A 24,779-nucleotide genomic window follows, 5' to 3' on the forward strand; every position below is an offset into this window, starting at 1 on the left:
GTTTGTCTCCATCTTGAAATAGTCGATTTTGAAACATTTTGATTCTCGAGTTAGGAGACATAAGCGATTGTTCTATTACTTGACCTAGGACAATGTATGAGACAAGATGGAATGTAAACCCCAAAAATATAGACTTAACCATATGATAGGATACCTATGATATGAGATTCTAAATGAGGTATTGGCGACCAATTGTGAACCTAGTATGAGAAAATGCAAGGCTTCAAGGCAACTCTAGGTCTAAAGGAAATTCTAATGCAAGGTGATACTTGTGCTATGATGGATAGACACAAGGACAAGTGATCAAGAGAGGGTGTACTAAGTAGGAGATGATGAACTCCAAGTGGACTACCCAACTCAAAGAGGCTAAAATGTTCCCTAACTCAAGGATGATGTGCCTCAAGTGATATGAGAGGATTGATAACCAATTTCATTTCAAGACCTTTAAGAGTGACCTAAATGGAAGGTTGAGATTTGTTTGATCAACGAATGAGTGCAAGGACTGAATATGAAATCAGATGAAGTGATCTAAAGGATGGCAAGACCAAAGATGTGATGCAAGGGCTGAATGTATGATTGAATGGGATGATCTAAATATGCAAGGACTAGGTATGACTAAGTGAGATATGCAAGGACCTAAAAGGTGTGGCGAGCTAGAATGATGTGAGTATGCAAGGACCTAACAAGATTAGAACTATAAAATGATGTCTCTATAAGCTTACAGGTGTTCGAAGATACAGTGGTCAAATGTATTGTCCTTTGTTATGTGCTTGTGAAAAGGCTATTTAAAAAAAATAAATCTTGTGATCTCAAGGGTTCATGCTCAAATTCTGTTGCAAGACCATTTCGAAAATATCGATAACAATGTAGAAATGTGCGATGTTTCAATAAAAATTTATGGTTTTTGTATAAGAAGTGTCTCCTCTTCTGAATTACCTTTGAGTTGGACTACATTTTCCTAGAGTGACAATATATGGACTTCTTCACGAACTTGTGGGGCATAGGTATTTCTAGATAGACCAATGAAAGTGTAGGTTTAATGTTTCAGTTTCAAGTGTGGTGTTGATCATGAAATGTTCTTGTTTGTTTTGCACACACTCAAAAAACATGGCAGACAAAATGTTTGTTTGATTTTGAAATGAAATGAAAACACATTCAAGCACAATCCTTAGGCTGGCCAAGACAATAATTATTGAATCCCCTTTCCCAGAATACCAAATTCAGTTGGATAGATAGAAGCTTGGCACCACTAGATTCCCTCCATGACACTCACTTCTTAGGTATACCAAACTTTGAATTTCTAACCACTTGAAGATCTCAAAAAAATTTCTATCTCAAGTTGAAGGGTACATGAGGGTTATCTTTGGTATGTGCGTATCACAATGCCTGATTCAACAAATATAAATTTTTTTGGCTACTAAAACAATGAGTTTCTAGTAAGGGACTCTCTTTCAAGTGTCCATATAAGCTCTCTCCCTTGGGAGACTTCCTTCTTGTAGAACACAGGTACTGGGGAAGTCAGTGTAAGTAGGCAATTAGCACTCATTGTGAAGACTTTCATCCCACATATTTAATATAGCGGCTGAGAGGTGACTTGGCTTTAGCTCATTACTATTTGGGTTGTTCTCTCTCATCGAGCCTTAAGGGCTTGTCAAGAGGTAGGCCCTCTAAAAGGTAAAATGAAAAAGAGCCTATTTCTCAAGACACAAAAGACACTGGTTAATTTTAGAGCACCAATTGAAGTGTTTTCTATGCTAACAAACAATCAGTTTCAAAATCAAGTCTTCGTCAAATGTCCTACACCAAATGTCATTAGTAGTTTCAAGATATTGCCTTTGACATACAAGAATAGATGCCTTGCACAAGACAAATTTCAAAAGATTAGCCTCCAAGATTTGAAAGAAACTCAACAAGCCAAACAAACCCTATAGCTAACAAAAAAGAGTCTAAATTTATAATGGAAAGATTTAGGCTAAAACAAACTTGCTAAACTAAATAATAGAAAAATATACACAAAAACAAATCTATCTAAACCATTAGCTTTCTATTCTAAGCTAAATTAGTCCTATTCTAAGCTAATTAAAGAAAAATTTCAACTAAGATCTAATTAACAAAAATAATTAAAATTTAATCTACTTAACAGAAAATAAAAACTAATCTAATTAGTAAAAGTTAAAAATTAATTATAAGTCAAACCAATTAAAAACTAATCTCAATTAAATTAATTAAACTAATTCTACATTAAGTTTTTTCTTTTTTGTAATAGAAATCGAGAGACCGAAAATCAGAGAGTTTATACAAAAAGAGATAATGGGAGGTAGAGGCTCAACCACCAAACTGTGAAACCGGAGAGACTAAGCAAGAAGCATATACATTTATCACCTAATCACATCAAAAAAGGGGGATGTTGAAGAGTATATATATTATTAACAAAGGGCACTACTGCAGAACCTCATCCTGATCCTCCAGCCATGTGGTCCAGCCTTGTGCTCCTTCCATCCAGACCACCTTCTTCCTCTCCAGGATCTGGGAGCACATCTCTATCTTGTTGAAGGGAGGAGGCATGTTATCATGTAGTTCCTTTATCAGCTTCTTTACTGCATTATCAAAGGAGGTTTGGTTCTCTGCGAGCCTAGCCCATTCATAAATGTCTTGCATCTCATAGAAAAACATGGTTTCTCTGTCATCTTTGAGGAATCACAATAGTTTGTTCCTCTCAGTGTTCATCAGAAAGAAAACCTGTACATCAATTTTGTAATGTGTGAGTTTTTTTTAAAAACTAGTAAGTTCCCTTGCATTACCTTGAAACTTCTCCTCATTCCTAAGTTTCCAAATAAACCAAAGTATGAAGGAAGATAGAATTTTCTAGACTAGGTTAGCATCCTTCCTCAATCCATGAATAAAACCAGTAATTATATCAAGAGTGCATACATGTTCTGTGATAGAGATTCCAAACATTAACCAAATTTCTCTAGCAAAAGGGTAGTCAAAGAAAATGTGGCGTGTAGTCTCAGGGTTTCAGCAAACAGAGCATACATCATGTATAGTCGATTTGTTCCTAATAGGTATTCTGTCCAATATAAGTTGCCACCTGGAGCATTTGACCTTAGGGGGATGGGGGATTGCCATAACTTCTCAAAGGTTTTCTGCCATGCTTGGGGGTTATGGTCAACATACCACAGAGTATTAATATGATTGATCACCGAGGTATCATTATTGAGCAAGTTATAAATAGATTTGTCTTTGATCTTGGGGAGGGTGGAGCCATCCTTCCATAGGAATGTAAGGTATCTATGAGCATCTACATGTGTGCTCCTAGAGAGATTAAAGGGAGTGCATGCATTTTTAATCATGTTGTAGGTCCTCTTATGTGAAGTAGGGAGATCATACTTATTGCTAAGACTCTCCCAATTGATAAGATTATCCTATTCTAGGATATCCATAAGATACTCGATTCCTTTATTGTGCCAGTACTTAGCTGAGCATCCTTGGGTTAAGGCAAGGGGTTTAGAGTTATGATACAGGTTCCACCATATTGACCTTTCATCGTGGAGGGTACTATCACAATTAATGCTAGAGGTGTCAATAAATCTACGCACATGCTCCCAAGCTTTCCAAATGGATTTAAACACCCAGGTGCCTTGGACAGACACAGGGAAACCGCCTGCAATCAACTCACTGAGTGGGAGGGCTTTCTAAGATTTGATAGTCTTGAAAACACCATTTTGTTAGGTTAATTAAAAACTAATTCTAAGAAATAAAAAATATAAATTAACATTTAATTAAAACTAAATATAAAATCTAAAACTAATTTAAAATCTAAAATTACAAAAATTTAAAAATAAAGTAATTTAAAAAGCTAAATTAAAATCTAGTTTAAAAACCAAATTTATAACTAACTTAAGTAAAAACTAATTTAAGAAAAACTAACTTTGAACTAACTTTTAAAACAAAACTTAGGTAAAGCTTAAATTAAAACTGAATTAAAAAGTAAATATGAAAACTAACGTAAGAACTAAAAAAAAGACAAGAACCTAAGTTAAAGACCAAAAATCAATGTTTTGTCAAGGATGCAGGCAAAACGTGGGTGTACAGACATATTAATTGTTTGTAGATTTGAAAACATGGACAAGACGAACTGTTTCTTTCCAAATTTACAGACCGTTTCATGCACAAATGGGGTTATTACGTAGCCAATTATAGAATCAGTACCAAACAAGGCATGTTGACTGTTTTACAAGTAAACGCATGGACAAGGCATGTGAACTGTTTTTATTTTTATTTTTTAAGCTGGCTTGGGATTAGACACTATGCTTATATCAGCCAAAACCAAATTGTAGCGAACTGTTTATAACAAAACACCTCAAAGAGATGTAAACGTTAGAAATGCTATGGCAAATACACATGCAAATTTTGAAATGAAAGACAACACCCAAAAAAAACTCTCCACGTGATTGTTGGATATTCACAAAATGAACTTATTAAAACAGCCTTGAAAGATCACGGTAACATATGCAAAATGTGTGAGCGTAGATAAGGTGTGATGACTGTTCTGAGTGCAAGTCGTAGTATCCCTTTTTAAATCTGCAGAAGATATATTCAAAACAGCATGCATCGGTGCATAGCACAAAATATTGAAATAACTATGGTTTCAATCAATGCAATGAGAGCTTTTCTTGCTCTGAACTAAGACTTTAGAAATTTAAAAGCAAAATGCAATCTGTAAGTGTAAAGGCCAAGCAAACCGTTTTAAGGTGACATGGCCTCATGAAATATGTCGCAGGCATAGAGATCTGTTCAATGAAATGGTTTATGAAAAAAAAAATATCAGGAAATTTATCTAAACGACTTCAGAAGCCTTCAAGCAAGTGCATTGTGCATATGTAAAACCATTGATCAAGGCATGATAAGGAGATTCTTCTCAGATTTCGTGGTTGCCTGCAATGACCTCATGAATATGCATTCCGAATGTGGAATAATAAGCAACACTCTCGAAATTTGCTTGATAGATCGCCTCAAATAAATGTAGTTTCTGGAATGTAAGAAGCACAAGATATGCAGAAAATGGATTTGTTGAAAAGTTAAAGTTTAAAACTCATGAAAAATATTTTAGTAGATTGAAATATAAACACACAAATAAGGTATCTTAACAGTTTGATAAAATGCTTCAAGTTGCCATCTCATGTAATGTTGTAACTATATTGTGTCTTCTATGGTTATGAATGGCTTTTGTTTGACCTGCTTTTATGATTTCTCCATGCAGATTTGCATTTACTTCAGTTGAGTTGGGATCTTTGGTTTCTATATTGACGGTCTTTTTTATGTTTCTCCGTACTTGGCTATTTTGGGTTGTGCATTTGCAAGCGATTGTTTGCCATTATTAATAGGTTGTTGTTTCTCCAAGTTGTGTCTTTGCAATCATGTTGGAACATTGCTTGTTATCATGGTGTCTTGCTTTGGCTTCTTCTATGTTAGCCGTATCTTGTGAGTATTGTGTTTTAATTCTAAATTTTGTTGGATATTTCTCTCAGCTCGTGTGGGAGGTCAATCATCCTTTTCAAGCATTATTTGTTATGATGTTGCTAGATATGTGGTTCGACGTATTTATGTTTATGGATTATGAGCTCTGCGACATTACTATTCTCTATGTTTCTTTCTTTTGTTGCTTTTTTTCATTCTGAAGCTCGTGTTTTTCATGCATTTGATGATGAGAAACTTGGGTGGATTTTTTATCTGGTTCCTTCAGATGTTGGTTGTGCAGTTTGGTAGGTGGTGGGTAAATCTTGACTAGTGGAGATTGCAGGTTTTAATATATCTAAAGTGGTTTCTTGTTTTCTTATTGTTTGTATGGTTTCTTCTATGGTTACTCATATGGTTTGGGCTCTGGCTGATTACTTCTTGGTCTCAGCATCCTGCTCTTCTCTTGATTTGGGCTATGCTCTGTATCTTTACAATTTTGATTATGGTTTGCTCCCTCACAGTGGTTTCTTATCTTTTAATATGTCTCTTGCTAATAGATGGATTGGATAATTGGTTTCTGTAGCCAGGTGCGGACTATGTGCTGACTCTTTTGTTGATACAATTTTGTGACTTCAATGGTTTTGTGATCATGTTCCTCCTCCATGTTTTGCTACTAATCTCGATGTGTTCTATGGATTTTCTATAGCTTGGACAATTGGATGGATTGGTTATGCTTCTCCTCGTCTGATGATGTGATCCTTCTTCTGCACCTCAGGAGGAATGTCCATGTTCATGGTTTTTGAGGCATAATATTATGCTCTTATTTGTAATTTTGTGGGTTGGTCATTGTGGGGCTAAGTCTGTTATCGTGTATTTGGTTACTCAACTTGTTTCTTCATATAGTCTTTTGGTCAAGGTCTACAACTGAAGGTTTTCTTTGCCTGGTTCTTTCCTGCCGATATGCTCATCCGAAGTAGGCTTTTTGAATCTTTTACATATATATTAATATAATTATTTAGTGGCTTTGCCACTTTTATCAAAAAAAACAAATTGTTTTTCAATATCTAGATGTGTCTAAGACCTTTATATAATGAGGCAATTGTAATTCATTCTCCATCAATTATTTTGATCCTTGATCAGTTGATCAAGAAGCTCTTGTAATCTTTTGAATCAATAGAATATTTATTTGTGCTTGAATTTTATATTTCTTTCATTTGGTATCAGAGCCAAGTTTGATAAAGTTTTCTAGGTTCATGAATTTAAAGAAGCAAGAGAATGTGGGTTAAAGAACCATTCAGAGCACTAAATAAATTACTAAATCCAGTCATTGTTGCAGACAAACTAAGCAATCTGCAGGAAGCCACCAGAGGAGATTGGTAAAGATCACAAACTATTTTCATGATATTTTTCCATTAGAAAGCCACCTTTGTTCAAAGGGTGAATTATTTTTTAAGCCAACAATGTCAAACCTGCTTTCAATGCATCAACCACCTCCTCAATAAAGTGAAGTCAACCCTCGAAAGAGGAGATTGCAATTTGGCATAAGTTTAAAAGGTCACCTCCAAAAAGGTGAAGCCCTTCGTTTATAAGATTGTTGAAGGAGAAAAAGACAGCTATCACAAATCATTAAAAAATATTGATTTGTATGAAGGAGATCATGGATCTTGTAAATGTCGAAGAATTAGTCAAAGCCATCAACATGAAGTTGTGTGAGAATCCTAGTCATGGTCTTTGAAGACGCCATACTTTCTTTTGTTCAAAAAAGGAGAGAAGCCTTCTACAAGAGGAGAGAAGATCACAAGTTTTTTGAAAACTGGAGAAATTATTTTAAGCCACCGATATGAAATCGTGTAAGAAAGTCAAATCCAAGTCTTAGAAAAGGATTGAAGGAGTTGAAAGTCAAGAATTAGGAGTTGATCTCGTTGAAGCTAGAGGAAAATACAATTGTTCTTTGTGTTACATCAATTAGGGGTTGAAATTAAGGGGGAGATTGGTGGAAAATTGTTTAGTAATTCCTCCCACTTGCATAGCTTTATGTTTTTTAGTTTTTTAGCTTTATTTGGGATGACTAAAAACTAGTTTAGTTTTTTACTTTATTTCCAATAATACAAGTTTTTCAATATCTAGATGTATCTAAGACCTCTATATAATGAGGCAGTTGTAATTCATTCTCCATCAGTTAGTGTGATCCTTGATCAATTGATCAAGAAGCTCTTGTAATATTTTGAATCAATAGAATATTTTATTTGTGGTCAAATTTAATATTTATTTATGCATGTCAAAGTATCATAAAGTGTGTGATCTATCAACTTTTCTCCATAAATTAACAATATAAAAAATACTATTGCTTTGAATAATTCATAGAGCCTACAAGGGATTCAAGATGTTGAGGCGAGAATAATGCATATATGAGATTTGTACAGATTTATGTGTGCTAGTTTCCAGGAATCTATAGTTTTATATACTCAAGCGATAATATTAAGGTAAAGGTCTTATTTGTACAAAAGAAATTAAATAAATCATTGGGTATTGTATGGTTAAAGATGTTAAAAGGGTTTAAAATCATGAATCTAAAGAAAGTTAAGAATTTAGTGAATGTTGGAAAGGGTTGAAGAATTAAAATGGGTTCGTGATTCAAAGCAATAGAGAATATAATGAGCTCATTCTATTTATTTATTTGTGTGAGGTTTGCTATTTTGAAATTATTATTTTAAATATTATATTATTTAAAATATTATATGCATTGTGCTTTCAAGGCCATCATTGTTATACATGATGGGGTCTTTAAAGACTGATATGAGCAATCAAAACAATAGTGTAATAAAGTCAAATTAGAAGTTGGTGGCATCGGAGGATGGATAATTTCCATCATCTCAAGCTAACTTTTCTCTTTGAGATGGTACTTTGCATGAGAATCAATTTTTGTTTCTTCCTTTCATTTTTTATTAAGGAATAAATGAGTTTTAGAGGGACCCAAAACCACAAAGTTTACAAACAAGATAAAATATCAAATAAAATGCACTAAGAATGGAAAACTGCCAAAAAGGATAGCAGCAAAGAGACAAAATTCAGCAAAAGACTAGCAAAAGAAAAACCAAGCTAACCTAAGGACTTTAGTGTTTCGGCAATCTCTCCTTCTAGGTTATTCATTTCTTGAGCCACCTTCTTCAGCTCATGGATGTCTTGAGGTGCAAAATTCGCTTTTCTTTTCAGGTTGGCTCTAGTCCTCTTCGAAGACCCAGAATCCTCTTTCTGGATTTTGTCTTTATCAGCTTCCAAGTCCACAACCAAGGTCCAAATTTTTTATCTTTTTCTCATTATCCTTCTTCGTCTTATCAATAAGCTCGACAGTTTTTTGAAGGCATTTGGCCATCAACATCTTCTCTTCTTCGGTCTATGAAAGCCCAACACCTTCTGAGACAACCTTGTAGCATCCATTTCATCCAGCTTACTAGAAACAACCTTGTTCTTAATACCGAGGTCCTTAATTTCGTGAAAAAGTCACTTAACAATTCTGAAGTAGTCAACCTCCATGTTTCATAGCCAGTGCACACCATAGTCTCCTTCTTCTTCTCATTACATGGGATACAATTAATATTTTCCACAATAAGCCTATATATTCTCTCAAACACACTATTCTAGGGAGCCTCCTTGTCCCTGAAGATTCTATTGTTTCTTCCTTTCGTTTGTTGTTTATTGCTAATAGATTTGAAGGTTACATATATTGTGAAGTTTTTTTTTCAAGACAAGCAAGAGGCGCTAAGCTCAATATGGATTGTTACGTAAAGAGTTCATAAGACTATGGTCAAGAATTATACTCCTATGAGAATCAAGAGACAACTTGACGAAGCCTTATGTCCACATAGCTCATTATAAATTATTGTAGACTCAATCTCTCATTTCTCATTTTATCATGCCTTCATTGTCTCTCAGTTTTCACATGCACAATCAACTTCCCACAAGATACACGATGACTGGATTGGATTCAATGTTAAAACTCTTTGGTGTGAAGTGAATTTTCACCTCATACATTCATTAACTTTGTTGCCAAAACAGTTACAAACTTTTTAGCCAATCAGAAAAAGGTGGCTCTGATATCACTAAAAGGAATATAAAATAATAATGAAAAAGGTATATATAAATTAAAATTTTCTTATTACATTCATTTTCTTCATTACATTTTGAGAATGTATTGTTGCCTAAAGAGATTTAAGAATATAACTGAAATCTATCACTGCATATAACAAATAATTAACAACTTAAATCTATGATATTTCTACAATTCACAATAATGCTTAAAATGTTTGAAAGTTTTTAACAAATGCAAAAAAAACGGATGGTGTTATAATAAACTTAAAATGTTATCAAATTTTAGCTTCCATCAGACGAAGGGCTGAAGTAGAATGACGAAAAATAAAGCATAAATGACAGGCAATGTTACAACAGTGAATGTGCTTTTGTTTAACAGGTGTCGCTCTATACAAATTCGAGGCCTGCCCGGGTGAAACGATTTCATTTACAAAGTACTACGTTAATTAAATCGAGTTTTTCCGTTCCCGTTACATCTTTCACGTAGGTAAGACGACGGTAAATAAAAAATATGAAATTGAAGCATCCAATTAATTTGTTAACAAAGAAAGGCGTATAAAATAGTGTGAGAAATGCTAATAATATTGTAATATAGAACTAATTATAACATAACATTAAGGTAATAGATAGAGAAGCCGTGGCTTCTGCATTACACCGATAACAACATTCACGAGAAAATAATTCATGTTTCCCTTCATCAAAATGTAGTAATACTACTATTGTTCACTGCACTGTAAACCATGTCTCCTTTATTTATAGTCTATATATTATCCTCGGACTTGCTATCTGCAACAAGAGCAAAATGAAAACTTAGTTAATTACCCATTTAAGAGATGGAAATGTAAAATGAGTTGAAACGGAATTGTGAACTTATAACATGTCTAATAAATAGGATGAGGTGGAGGAGAGTTATGCATGGGAGAAGGATTATATTGTCCGTGCTTTGGTGGGGGTTTTATTACTGGCTTGGGAGGAGATTTCTTCATGGGAGGATGCACTTCAGCAGGACCATTGAATATGGGGGAGCCTAGCTTGTGATAAAGAGGAGCATTAGCAGGAGAGAAGTTTGGGATTTTCTGGAAAGGTGGCGTCTTTGGAATAAAGGGAGTAGGGTTGGGTGATTGTGGGTTTGGAAATGTAGGAGCGTGAGCGTCTTTCATAGGAGGCTTCTTCTCGAATGGGGGCTTGTGAATGAAGGGAGAAGGGTTGTGTGGTTGTGGGCTGTGGAGTGGCGGTGGAAGGGTAGGAGGGTGAGCTCCTGGTAAAGGCTTTCCATTGTGGTGGAAGGGAGGTAATGGCCTTTCCGATGAGCACACTGAGACAAATGCCAACAAGACGATAGGTAAAAGGGAATGATGAAGAGCCATCGCCATTATTGTTGGTGGTGAGATGAAATGGTGTGAGGGTTGAAGAGTATTTATGCATAACCAGGTGAAGGCGAGCGCAGTAGAAACTTCCAATTCACACTGCTCAACTAATATTTTACAACAAATAAATTAAAAAGAAGACTAACGGTTATACGTGGCGCGAATGACAGAAAAGTCGAGATTTGCGTGTTGGAGATTGTCCACAAACTCGACTTGTTTTCAGACGAGAGTACGACAAATCTAGTGCCTTAACTAGGCATCAATTCAGGAGCTGGAATAATATTTCGGCGATTAGCGTTTCCTTTGGAGAAAGGGAAGAACGTCTCACATGTGGGGGCGACACCGCAGAAAGTGAGGGAGATGGATATTCAACGTTTAGCCGTGTGAATGCAAATGGGCCGGATCTGCCTTGTATGCTAAGTTATTGAGTTCTATATACTTTAGTTCTTATTTTCACTTGATTGTCCTTAATTTCTTCATCTTTTGACATTTGATGAACCAGTGGTATTTTAAAAATATTCTTTTCTAACTTATCTCATAGTTGGACATGTTTTTCTAATACAATATAACAATCTTCCACCTTGGAAATGTTCATATAATAATTTCATATAACATATTTCTTTTAGTGTAGTTAGTGGGAGTGATGAATGAGGGAGTGAGTTGTGCTAGGGTTTTAGGGTGGGCAGGGAGGACGCCAAGGAGGGAGGCAAGGAAGATTAGGAAGATGGCTGAGGTCTTTGGGAGGCTAGGTTTGTGAGGTTACCTAGGGAGATATCTTTTCTTGTCTCTTGGCTCGCTCTTCGTGTTTCCCCTTCCAATTCACAAATTGCTTGGTCTAGGGTTCGAATTTTTGTTTACCTTACGTTTAGGGCTTCAAGGTTCGTTGCTTGGGCTTGGTCTGATGTTGGATTGATGGTTTATGTATCCTGCATTGATGGCGGTGGGTGGGCATGGAAGGTGCCTTTGTGCCATGTTATCATCGTCATGTGGAGTTCCTCTTGGATGTGGAGACCTCCCTTGGGTGAGTGTCGGTTTGGTTGTTGGGGGGGTTTGTTTCAAACCCTTGATGCTTTTGGCCGATGTCCATGTGTGTCGGGGTCTATACAACACTAGTGCTAGGGCTCCTTGCTAAGTTGTGGATGCTATGGAATCTGACGATGTTAGGGACTTTTTGCCTACTTGCACCTATTCTTCGCTCTCTATTGCACTCAGACAATGGTCGGGGGGTGGAGTTTTCTGTGTGACTTTCTGGGCTTTTTTGTAAGCATTGTTGCTTTCAAGAGGATCCTTGCTAGCAGTGTTTGTGTTGTGTATTACTTGTTCTGGCCTCTTTGTACCATGCCATTTCTAGGCCCCTTTGGTCTTGTTAGAGTGGATGACTTCTTTTTCTTTGTGTTGCTTCTGTTTTGGTGGAATGTTGTACCTTGCAGAGTGTGGTCTCAGAATGTAGTTTAGGGTGGCTCTCGCGTTGAAGTTGGTCTTAGTGGGGCAGTTATCTTTTTTTCAAAATGTGCCTTCCCTTGCTAGATTTTTTTTCGACAGTGCTTGTGTTGGGTGTTTTTTGACCTTTTGACACAACTCTCAACTATCCAAAGGCCTCTATGTCTTTGACAAAGTGTGTTTGTTGCAATTGGCTATAAAACAAGTGGCATTGTCTTGTTTCCCTATCGCAACTGCATGGTGGCCCCATTCTCATTATGGGTTTTTCTTTTGTGGTACTTCAGGAGGTCCCTTTGACTTTGGTTCCTAATGAAAGTGTTGGGTGGGTGGTTTTCATGGAGGCTTGTTTGTGGGGAGTTGCTTCTCTAGGGTGTTGTTGGGATGCCTCTTGTAGAGGCCTACCTTGGGATCTTTTTCTGCTCAAGAGTTTTCTTTGCTCCCTTATGTTTCATTTTTCTGTTGGTGGCTAGTTATTCTATTGGGTCTGCTTATGGTTAGAAGGTTCCTAGAAGTTTTAAAGGGCTCATTTTGGCCTTAATATGGTTTTGGTTAAAGAATGGTGATGTTGGGGACCTTTTTGGGCCTCTTTTTTCTATTTGGGCTGCTACTCTTGGCTAGGCTCCTCCCTCATTGGCTTCTATAGAGGTGAAGCCTGCTTCTATTGAGGTGGGGCCCCTGATAGTGACAATGTTGTGGGGATGGCATATTTGGCTCTTATTGTTCTCCTTCCCATTCCTTATCAAGGTGGGGAAATCTCCTAGTGAGGTAGGGATCTACTTGTGGAGGTAGGATGGACGCTGCTCTGTGTGGTATTCTCTCAACGGTTGATGTTTAGGTGTTGGGATGAAGTCAATTTGGGTTTCCCATCATTCTATCTACTTCTCGACTGCTCCTATTGAGGTGAGATTCTCTTATTGAGGTGGAAAGGATTTTGGTAGTGGAGGAGTGGTTTTGGGCTCCTATTGTGTTAGATTCCTCTTCTATTGAAGCAAAGAGGGTTTCAGCTAGTGAGAAGGTCTTTCATTGGTGATGGTTCGAGGTTCAAAAGTCCTAGATGAATTATGGTTTAAAGGTTAGGGGAACCTTGGAGAAATCTCCCCTCCTCTTACACCTAGTTGTTCAAGAGGTTCTATAGCTAGATGGTTGTCTGTCACCCCTCTTCTATCTTCCCAAATTTCTATTTCTAGACTGAAGGTTTAGTGTCCTTTTGAGAACCTTTGAAGGTTTTGGGTCCTTTGAAAAACCATGTCTTTTCAAATTCTTTGTATTTGGGTCAAGGCTCTTTCCTTGCTTTCCTTAATCAAAAACATATTTTTTATAATGAAATGTGTAATGCAAATATTATTTCAAGAGAATAGGTTTTCTTAATATATTAGAATAAATGAAATAAATATTTTTAAATACAATAATATATACGAAAATAGCAACACACTTGTGAACTTGTGTTTAGTCGCCTCTACGCAAGAAAGATAATATCACGAAAGAGATAAAATTTGAATCTAAAAGTTTGAATTAGGGAGGGAAGAGTTTTTCACCATGAACTCATCTTCATGTTCACAACTTTATCCCTCCCTAATTCAAATTTTTGGCATTTTTATACATATGTTGTTTCAATTATTTAGGTTCCTAAGCACATTTTTAGTCCTTTTTGAAGGCAATAGTTAGTGCTAGGTTTTAGACATTTCACATATTTTGTAATTATATTGCAAAGTTTTTCCTAAGAAGTAAAACTATATTCCTTTCATAGTTTCAAAATTTTGGGCTTCACTTAACTATTTGGAATAGCTACAATGTTACTCCTAGATTGCAAAAAGAACATACTTACCCAAATAATCACATTTTTTATTGACATGGATGAAAAAATCTATTAAATCAATGACATAATCCTCATTTTCATGACTTTTTTTTTAATTTTCTTTATAACTAAGCATTTATTTACATTACCAACTCCCAATATCACTAGCTACTTATGATGATTCATTTTCCAATAAATAGACAACACCCACGTGCATCTTCAACCTTGAACACTTCAAAGACCAAATTCAACCAAGTTGTAGTATAATTCTCATCCTAACCCAAACCATTTTCTAGAACATCTCCCTATTTCATGATACTTTACTTTTTACTTTTGATTTCATCTACTACATTTTATTTTTAAGATTTATTATTTGAATAAATGATTAATTAAACATGTACCAAATATAGTTATATATGAAAGATTGAAACAATACATTCATCATTGATTTATGAGTTTCACACTACCCTTGTAAGCTCTGCATGTTACTAATTTGTAATCATAATGTACTTCCTTTCTAACAACCTACTTTTCAGATTTAGGCTTTTACTTGTACTATTGCTAGTCCAATTCTACAACCAAACTCTAGAACCCTCTTCATTATGTGTGAATATTGAACCCCAATTACACCTTACAATTACATAATTTCTTATAAAATGATAAACATAAATAGTTATATGTGGACTACCAAACTCCACCTACACCTTTGTAATAACAAAACTATATTTAAGCATTAAAAGCTTTCGAGTTTTTTGAGTAGTTTCTTAAAGTTACTTTTTAACTCAAAAAACACATAATTTCAAGTTAGTTTGTGATTGATTTCACCATATTTAAAGAGTCTTTGGCATATGAAACCTTAACAAAGGATCATGTATACGATCAAAGAGGTTATCCACCTTCTCAAGTAATTTTAGAGACGAACTTTTTCATGGACATTGATCATGAAAACTTAATTTTTAAAGATATTCGCATATTCGTGAATGAGAAGAATGCCATTGATAGAATCAAAAATATCATTTGGAGTTGAATTATCCAAGACTTTTATTTCTCAATCTAACAAAAATCCTCATAACTTGTGATGACCTATTTTTAGTTTAATAATTGAGATACTAATGAAATAAAAATATATATATATAGGCCAAGATGTTTAATAGATTATGCTTGGAAAAATATAAATGATCTTTAAAATCTTAATCCATGAGAAATATATAGTGATATCAACTAGATTAGTCTTAAAAATTCCTCTTTGTAGCAATCATTCTAGTCATGAGATAATTATGTTGTATTTTTTAAATATTTGATTATTGTTTTAGGCCTATTTTATAGATTTATGGTGGAAGTGGTCCCTCTTGGCTATTATTCCACCTTACAAATTGCTAAAATTGTCCTAGTTTATTTGAGCATCTACTTTTGGAAGAAAAATTGTTTTTTCTATCTTGTCTATATTACTTGGAAACTATTTATCTTGGGACAAAAAGAATGGCTTTTCATGGTTTCAATTTTTATTTGGATATGTGAATAGTTCTAACACTAACCTTAAGCCTTTGTGGATTATTTTTACGAATGAAATTTTGTTGTTGATCTAGAAAAAGAGGAATGAATATTTTTTCCAAGGAAAAAGAGTGATCCTTATTAAGTTTCATTGTGAACGTGCCTTTTTATTTGTTATTTTTTAGATTTCTTGTATAATGGAGATCCTAACGGGTCATTTTATGATCTTTCTAAAAGAGGGCTTAGCAATCATCTATAAATCAGAAATAAAGAATGTTCACATCTTCCTCCGGGGAAGAAATAATCTAAACAAAGAATAGTTAGATATTTTGAAAGACTATATGGAAAAACATTTCCAAACCCATTGAAATTGAAATGGTGGAACTAGTTATCAAAAGAGTTAGGTACAAGCCTATTGTGAAATATATTGGTTTATAAGATTAAATATTCCAACCAATTACTTATGATTGTGATTGCTATGACAAGAAACACTATTAAGGGGTGCTAGGAATAGTTGATATGAGTGTTTTTCTTTATTAATAATTAATTTAATATGATTTGATAAATATTAAAAAATGTTATCTAGTAGTTGTTGATCTAATATTCATGGAGTTTTTTCTCCTTATATTGTTCATCTTAGATTTTGTAGATGATGTCTAATAGAAAAAAAAGAGAGTTATCCTAGTCTATTTTAATAAGGGTTTTTCTTCCTCCTGGAAGCATAATTCTTTTGTACAATAGTTTATGTTTACAATCATGATGTTATTAGAGACTACTGATTAAAATGGCTTTTGGTTTTTGTAGACCATGGTGTTAGCACAACCAATAACAAGATGTCTAAGGAGAGGTATCCTCTCTTAAATTTTTCAAAATTACTCCAATTCTTTTAGGCTAGGTCATAGTTTTTGCAAATTTAACTCAATTGGGCTATATGATTGTTGTAAAAAGGGAATTGGTTGGTTCTAAATTTGGTTTAGCTAGAGTAGGGTATCAATTTCAAAGATGATGAATTTTAAAATTATAATGATTATAATATGTGAACAACATCAAATTTGTAATATTGTCCCTAAAAGTGAAAACATTTTTAAATTAACATCATAATATAGCTTAGATTGAAAATAAAGATCAAAAGATATAAGGGTAACAATGGATGAGTTAAAATCTATTCTAATATAACAATTAAAAGAAAACAATCATGTTACTACACTAGAATGTTAGATCAAATCTCATAAAATCAATAAAGTATAAATCAAAATTCTCACAACTCATACATAGTCAATGTGATCATCAAAGGAATAACATGAAAAACCCAAAATGTTCATATTTCATCAAATCACAATGTCAATACCGATGCACTAAAGTGAGATGAAACCATGTGAAGCATTTGAAAATTTATATTCAATCAAGTTATTTAAACTATTAAAAGTAAACACATAGATATCACTACCGAATGATCAAAACAACTTGAATACTACAAAGAAAATACTTGATTTTGATTGAATTTTAAAAATCAACAAGTTTCAGTAGATAAAAAATTAAATTTAAATACATGTTTCTATAGTGTAATAAAAAAAAAATCAACCCTTAATTCTAAAAGAAAATCTACTTATATAGTTGTTACAATCAATCTTACAAATCTTGGGGCTAGGATTTTTGTGTAAATAACTAGGGGTTCAAATAATTCAAACTAAAATGAAAAGTTTAAATGGAAATTCTATTTATCTAATCCCTAACTAAGGCTAATATATTTCCAAGATTGTGTAAGAGGTGGGAATTTATTTTCTAAATTAGAAAAGGCACAAATGTGGTCATAAAATAATAGCCAAATTGTAGTTTGACTAGGTGAAAATTAGGCATGATTTCATATGTGTAAAACACTTCTCACATGGCACTTCCTACATGAAATAAGAATTTTGTTTGATGTGAAAGTGGAGATGTGAATCACAAGACATGAAAATTGATGGATCACATTGAAACTTACTATGAACTACAGTCTTCTTTTCAAAACACATGAGAAAAAAAAAATGTACAACAAGACACTTAGAAACTTTTGGAAACCCTTCTAAAATTTATGAAACATAATTATATTGTTTAAATTACATAAAAATATTAACATTAAATTCATAAATTTGCCACTATGTCTAGAAATACCTTATGAAATGTATTGGCAGCTACATTCAACTACTCCAAATGTAGAGCCTTAGTGTATTTGAACTTTGTGACCATCCAATTATTTCCAATTTCCTTTTCATTACTTTGAGCTAAGGGTTGTTTTTTCAATCTTCATTAACTCTTCCTTAGTTAACACCATCTGATCTATGCTTTCCTATTACATTGCTAATGCAAACTATCCTTGAGCTTTGTCACAATAGTCACAACTTCCCACACCTTGATCTATATTTTTTAAAACATACATGAAATTACCCCCACAAGCTCTTTTATCTTATATTAAACTATAATTTCAGCTTCATAATTTTATAAAATCTCATCCTTATACTTTTTGAAAGGAGCAACAATCATTTTGATGGCCTTTTACCATTCTCTTGGAATACCTTTATGTGTTTCATCTAACACAACAACTTTGAGAAATTGATCTTGATTAATGGCCTTTATTATGCCCAAAATAGGAATATAGTTTTCCCACATAAGGATACTTTCCTCTATACATATGTTGCCATCCCCTCCTGATAGGACGTGTCACAAAAGACTCAATTTATTCATGATTTAATGATAAATTTTAATGGCCTTGTTTTTTATTAAGTTAGTGGGATTTTGGAAGTTCCCTGAACCCATGTGTAGAAGGAAGGAAAACAACCAACCAAAGTAGAACACAGTAATATGACACAAGTGATTTAACAAGGCTCCCAATAACCTTCAAGGGTTTTAAAAATGACCGAAAACCAACTATTGGGAAAGACAAAGAAAGGATGGAAACCAAAGCATCCAACTACCAAATCTCCTAGACAACTTGGCACAAAAGAAGGAGAGATTTTTCCAAGGTTCCCCAAAGCTTCAATAAGGATTTTGAAATGGCACCCATAACCAACTAGTAACAACTATCTTAGAACACCCAATAGATAATCAACTCCTCACTAGTAGAACTCTTCTCCACCTCAATAGGAGATGAAATCACCTCACTGGGAGCTAAAGAGAAGAAAATTGACTGAGGGGTGAACCAAATAGGCCACCTTCCAGCATCTAAGTAGCACTATTTGACACAACACCATATAGTGCGACCACCAACCTCCCTCCAAATGTAGATCTTCTCCTCAATAGGAGAAGTCCCCACCTCAATAATGGCCTTGTTTACTATCTCTTCACCCTAAAATTTAATTCTTTGTCTCCATTGTAGGGGCATTGTCAGAAAAATATCTATATCTTGAAGTGTTTCTTCTATAGAAAAGGAAAGTTGAATAATTTTTCTAGGGGTAGTAGAATCCACTGGTCCAAGAGCATGATTGATGTAATTATTAATTCGTCAATATGGGCCTTTAATTCTTCTTTTATGTTCTCATCCTTTTGCATCCTTCAAAAGGTTGTGTCCATAGACTATTGCAATAATTGTTTCTCTCAAACCCTCACCTACAATCCATGATCTACATATTGTATTTGGTAGTCAAAGCGTTGCATGTCTTCTTCTAGCTTATCCATCAAGGAGACTTCCACTTGAGCTCTTTGGTGTCTCTACTCATATATTGTTATGGAATATATGTTACTCACTCTCTTTGTCTTACTCTGAGGTGTTTTGAAATTCTCCTTCAAGATGGCAAAATCTCTATCCTTCATCTATTTATGCCTCCTTTATCTTTTCTCATCAATATGAGTTAACTAGATATGGATTTGTCCATGTGAAATAATAGGTAAAGTTACCTATTATTTTGAAGCTTCTCTTTCTTGTTATTTAAAAACCTATTGCTAAAAAACCTGATATTCTTCAAATATTTCCTCTTCTTTTTATTGTTCTTTATTTCTTTAAGGCATTTCTTATTCTACTCTCTACTCTTCCTCCTAAAGTGCCTACTCTTCTTTATCTTATTTTATGTTTTTTATGAATTTTTCTTGCACTCATACTCTGTAGCTACTTACCTTGTGTGTTGGAATATCTCTGATCATGGACATTCACTCCTTTAAATTCTAGTTCATTTAATAGATTTTGTGCACTAGGAAAATCATGCTCTAAGTCTATTTTCCTCACATGTTACAAAAAGGTTTTGTAGTATCTAGTATGAACAAGATTAACTCTTGTTTGAGTGTCAAGTCTATGCAAAGGTTGGCTTGTCATCCTAGTTCCTCATACTTTAATGCTTGATTTTATTTTCTATATTGGATTTAGGATTTCTCTTCACATACCAACATAAGAAATCTATTATTTGATTTCATCACTTTTGAATTCTCTTCCTTCACATTCATCTTCTATTTGACCTACTTTTACCCTTATTCCCTTTCTTTACTTTTTTCTTTCAAGGGAACAATTATGTTCTCTTAACCCACCTATCCTCTCTAGGGGCCATCATCCTAGCAACATATCATTATTAATCTTCCTCCTTCCTGTGATTGGGGCATCATTCTACTAGTCATCAACAATTCCTACCTACTATATATTATTCTTCTTTGAAATGATTATACCTCTCCAACTTACGATATCATCTCAAAGAGGAGCAAAATATAGGCACTAAAATTTGTCCCTTCCTAGCCACACTTAATTTTATCCTATCCTTTAGTTAAAAAAGCTAGTTATTTAATTATTTTACCTCTTTCTATCCCCTTGATTACATAAATATTTCTTATTTATTTATTTAATTAGGAAATTAACCTTTATAACTTTATTCTTGTCCACTTCATCTCAGCCCTATAGCTTGTTCATGTGGATTATAATCTAAAATTTATGTCATGTGCAAATTTTCCCCTTCACATGTCTAACTAGGCCTTGTCCCATTCATTGAACCTAGACACCTTACCAAATGTCAAACTAACCTTATATCATATACATTGATTTCAAACTAATTCTATATATTCTATCCATTCCCATAAATATATTTCTCTCTACCTAATCTTAAATTTAGATTCTATCCATCATATGATGCTTTTCATAGACGATAACTTTGATCATAACCCTAATTCTCTTTTAATTTTATCCATCCATCATCAATCAACCATACTATTAATCTTTCCTCTTAAGAGTTGTATATCTAGAGGCCTCCCACCTAATCAATCTAACTAAAAGAATCTATCAAGCTCATACTATCATTTTCATCTCATTATCATAGCTATTCTGTATAATGAACATTGGGGAAAAAATGGTCATGGTTCCATTCTTTCTGCCCCATAATGAATATTTTGAGGAAAAAATTTAAATTATGAGATATAAAACTTTTTTTTGGCTCAATTCTTCTCCTTAGCCATCTCACAAGAATGTTGAATCTCCATTTTTCAATCATTGATATAACCACTTTGTAATCAAGGATAATCAAGCTTTAATTGATCATCTTGAGTTATTCTATTAGTGTGAACTCTAATCAAAGATGGTCAAAATAAAATTGACTAGCATTGAGTCACTCCCATTATTGATGCTCATTCTAAATCATGAGCATGCGATGTCATCACATCTCTATCTAAAATGTCCCAAAGTCTATAACCTATAATCTCAAAATAATAATTAACCTAGATATCTATAATATTGGGATTTGTCTTATGGTTCACACAATAAATTTATTATATCTAAGACCAAATGTCTACAACTATCCATAAAAACCTATACAAAATAAAAATTAAACTAACAATACCATAGAATGAATAATTTTATAAAATATTTGAAGCATACATCACTCATCTGTATAGAGTGTCCACTCAAATGTATCATACACATACCAACAAATAAATCATCAACATCATTATCATCACCAAAGAAAATGCACTAAATCAACATTATTAAAATAAATCATAAAAATTGAAATTCCATGCATCTCAGACATATAAGAAAACTTATAACACTCAATATGAAGAAAACAATCTTATGTTTGTGAATGATAGCATAGCATTTATTTACTACATTCTTTAAGAATATTAGTTCATATTTAACAATAGATTTTGATTAGGGTAAAATGGGTTTTGATGGGACCTTGAAACCCATACAACTAGAAAGCTACCAACAGCATCCAGAGTCTAAACCCAAAGACCGCACAAACCAAAAACAACAAATTAGGACATCCACATGCAGTCAAACACTAGCCAAACCTTACACATAAGACATTACAACACATGCTGGCACAAATATATGATCTAAATCAACAGACACTAGACCATAAAATGCAAGAAGAAAGGGTTTTAACATGAACTCTCAGCTAACAAAAAGGGTTTTCCTAGGATCCTATAACCTATAATAGAATCTCCTAGCCACAAAAGACCACACAGCCAAAACCTAACGACAAACAAACAATGGCCAAACTAGGCCCTCGAAAACTGCTAGCAACCAGCCAATCCCAGAAAGAAACTAAAAACATAGGATTTTTTGTAGGATCCCTCAAGCTTAAAAGTGGGTTTTACAAGGCTCCCATAACCTTTTAAGGCCTAAAAAAGGGCAACACTACCTATATGCACAATTTGGCCAAGAGGGTTTTTATAGGCTCCAACAACCAGCAAACCATTATGGGACACAATGATAAGACTATGAACCCAGAACTATCTGCGAAGAACACCAAGAGGGTTTAGACTGGCTCCCTCAACCCACAACACAAACTACAGTAGCCAACATGCTCCTCCACACCTACTCTCCACCTCAATAGGAGAAAGGGCCACTTCAGTAGGACAAGAAGGAAAACAGGTTGACATGAAAGTGGGTTTTACAAGGCTCCCACAACTTGTTGAGGCCCAGAAAATAACATCTAGTCCTAAAAGCACAATCTGGCCAAGAGGGTTTTTATAGGCTCTGACAACCAACAAACCATTCTAGCAAAAAAGGATAAAACTATAAACCCAAAACCGTCTGTAAAGAAAATCTTGAGGGTATTGATCGGCTTCCTCAACCAACAATGCAAACAACAGTAGTCGAGAAACTCCCCCACACCTACTCTCCACCTAATAAGAGAAAGGGCCACCTCAATAGGACAAGAAGGAGAGCAACCTGACTACCTCGACAACCTAAACTCGGCCCAGAACCCATGCCGCCACTCCACCTCCATAGGAGAGAAAAACACCTCATACAAAGATCCATGAGAATAGAGAGGAAGAGCATAAAAAACCCTCACCAAGGAATAAACCAATAGATAAAAAAGGGTCCACACAGACAAACCAAAGAACAAAAGTAGCAGGCCATCCAAAATAGCCAAACCACCCACAATAGTTGAACCCCCAAAAAATTTGAGCAGAGAAAGATCCATAGTAGGCCAACAATAGAAATAGAAAACCCCAACCCCAAAAAGACGGGGACTTCCATCTCCAAAGTTGTAAAGCATTTTGCTCACTCCTAGAGCAAAGAGAATCCACCAACATAGTCACACTTTCTTGTAACTAGACATAGCCCTACCTCCAGCACCCAAAAAAAGCTTGTAGTCCCAAACCTTTTCCAAGGAGATCAGGGGAAAATTGTAGGAAAAATATCACCTCTTTCTCCACCATACTCGGCCTAGATCTTCATAAAATTGCAACCAAGAGAAAAACTAACATGCAGACCTAAATAGCAAGCATGGGCTGAATGAAAAAGACCTTCTCTGAGCCCATTTGCATCATTGTCCTCATCCTCTTTACCTGAGTCTTCGCCCACATAAACCCTAGCTCATCCATTCCCAACAACTCACTCATTCCGACCCATCGTTATAGAAGATAATCATATAAACTGTAATTCACAATACTTATTCACAAGATACAATTATATTAACTATAATTTGATCCATGTAAAAGCTTATGCAATTCATTGAATTAATTAATTAAGCATTTACCATTGTCATTATGGTATCAGAGCGCCGATTCTTTACATTAATGTGTATTTCAACAACCTCTATGAGTTATAGTGAAGATGGTATAAAGCTGAATGTGAGAGGAGACTGACGGATGATATAAGAACTTACAAATTGAAGATGTTGATGGAGTTTGCTATCAGATAGGGGTTGAAAATTTCTTTGGTAATTTCTTATTCCAATGAATGATGAAAATTGATGCGATGGAGATCTGATACAATGATCGATATCTAATATTTTGGTCTATGGCGTGAGCTTAGAGAATGTGCCACTCTATTTTCTCTTTGGAATCAATATAAATTATTGATATTGGCATTACAATTTCCAGATTGAAAGTGTCTGCAAATACATGTGGAGGAAAGGAGGAAAAGATATAGAGGCATCCAAAAATAAGGAGTATCACGTATTTATTTGCTACATGGAAATGATTTTTTTAATGCTATGAATGACCTGTTCTTGTAAATTTTTTGGCCATTTGATAGTTCTGCCAGGTGATGAAAAGTATGTTTGTATGGCGTTTGAATAGAGAAAAGCATAGGTATGATGATACTCCAACAATTCCTGTAAGCGTGGTAGAGATAGAATCCATGCCATAGACTACCATCTGTGAAGGCATGTTGAGCATTAATGTAGTTTGTAGGATCTTCGCTGATAAGGGAAAATACAAAGCAATCCATGGTAGATACAAAGAAGATCTAGGACAGTGACCTTTAAGAGATATGCCCTAAGAAAAGTCTTCTTCAATCTATTTTATTCTCCATCTATCTACTTTCCCCTTCCATAGTGATAATTATATTTACTTGATGAAATTTTATGTGGTTATTAAATATTGTCATAGTAGTGTTATTAATGATTCTTTCTTACTATGGGCCTGGGCCTAGGTTTTAGATGAGTTACATTGAAGAATAGCTACCTTCCATTTAATGAATAAATCATATTTTATTTTTCTTAGTTTCTATTTGCTAAATAGATAAGTTTGAAAATGACGAGTGTGGAAATAAGGTAGTTAGGGTGGTTATAAGCATATCATATGTTACATTGTGCATGTCAAAGTATCATAAAGTGTGTAATCTATCAACTCTTCTCGCAATAATAGATTAGTACAATATTTACCATAAATTGAAATTATAAAGCATATTATTGCTTTGAATCATTTATAGAGCCTACAAGGGATTGAAGATGTTG

Source organism: Cryptomeria japonica, chromosome 4 (genome assembly GCF_030272615.1).
Source record: "Cryptomeria japonica chromosome 4, Sugi_1.0, whole genome shotgun sequence".
Classification (NCBI taxonomy): domain Eukaryota; kingdom Viridiplantae; phylum Streptophyta; class Pinopsida; order Cupressales; family Cupressaceae; genus Cryptomeria; species Cryptomeria japonica.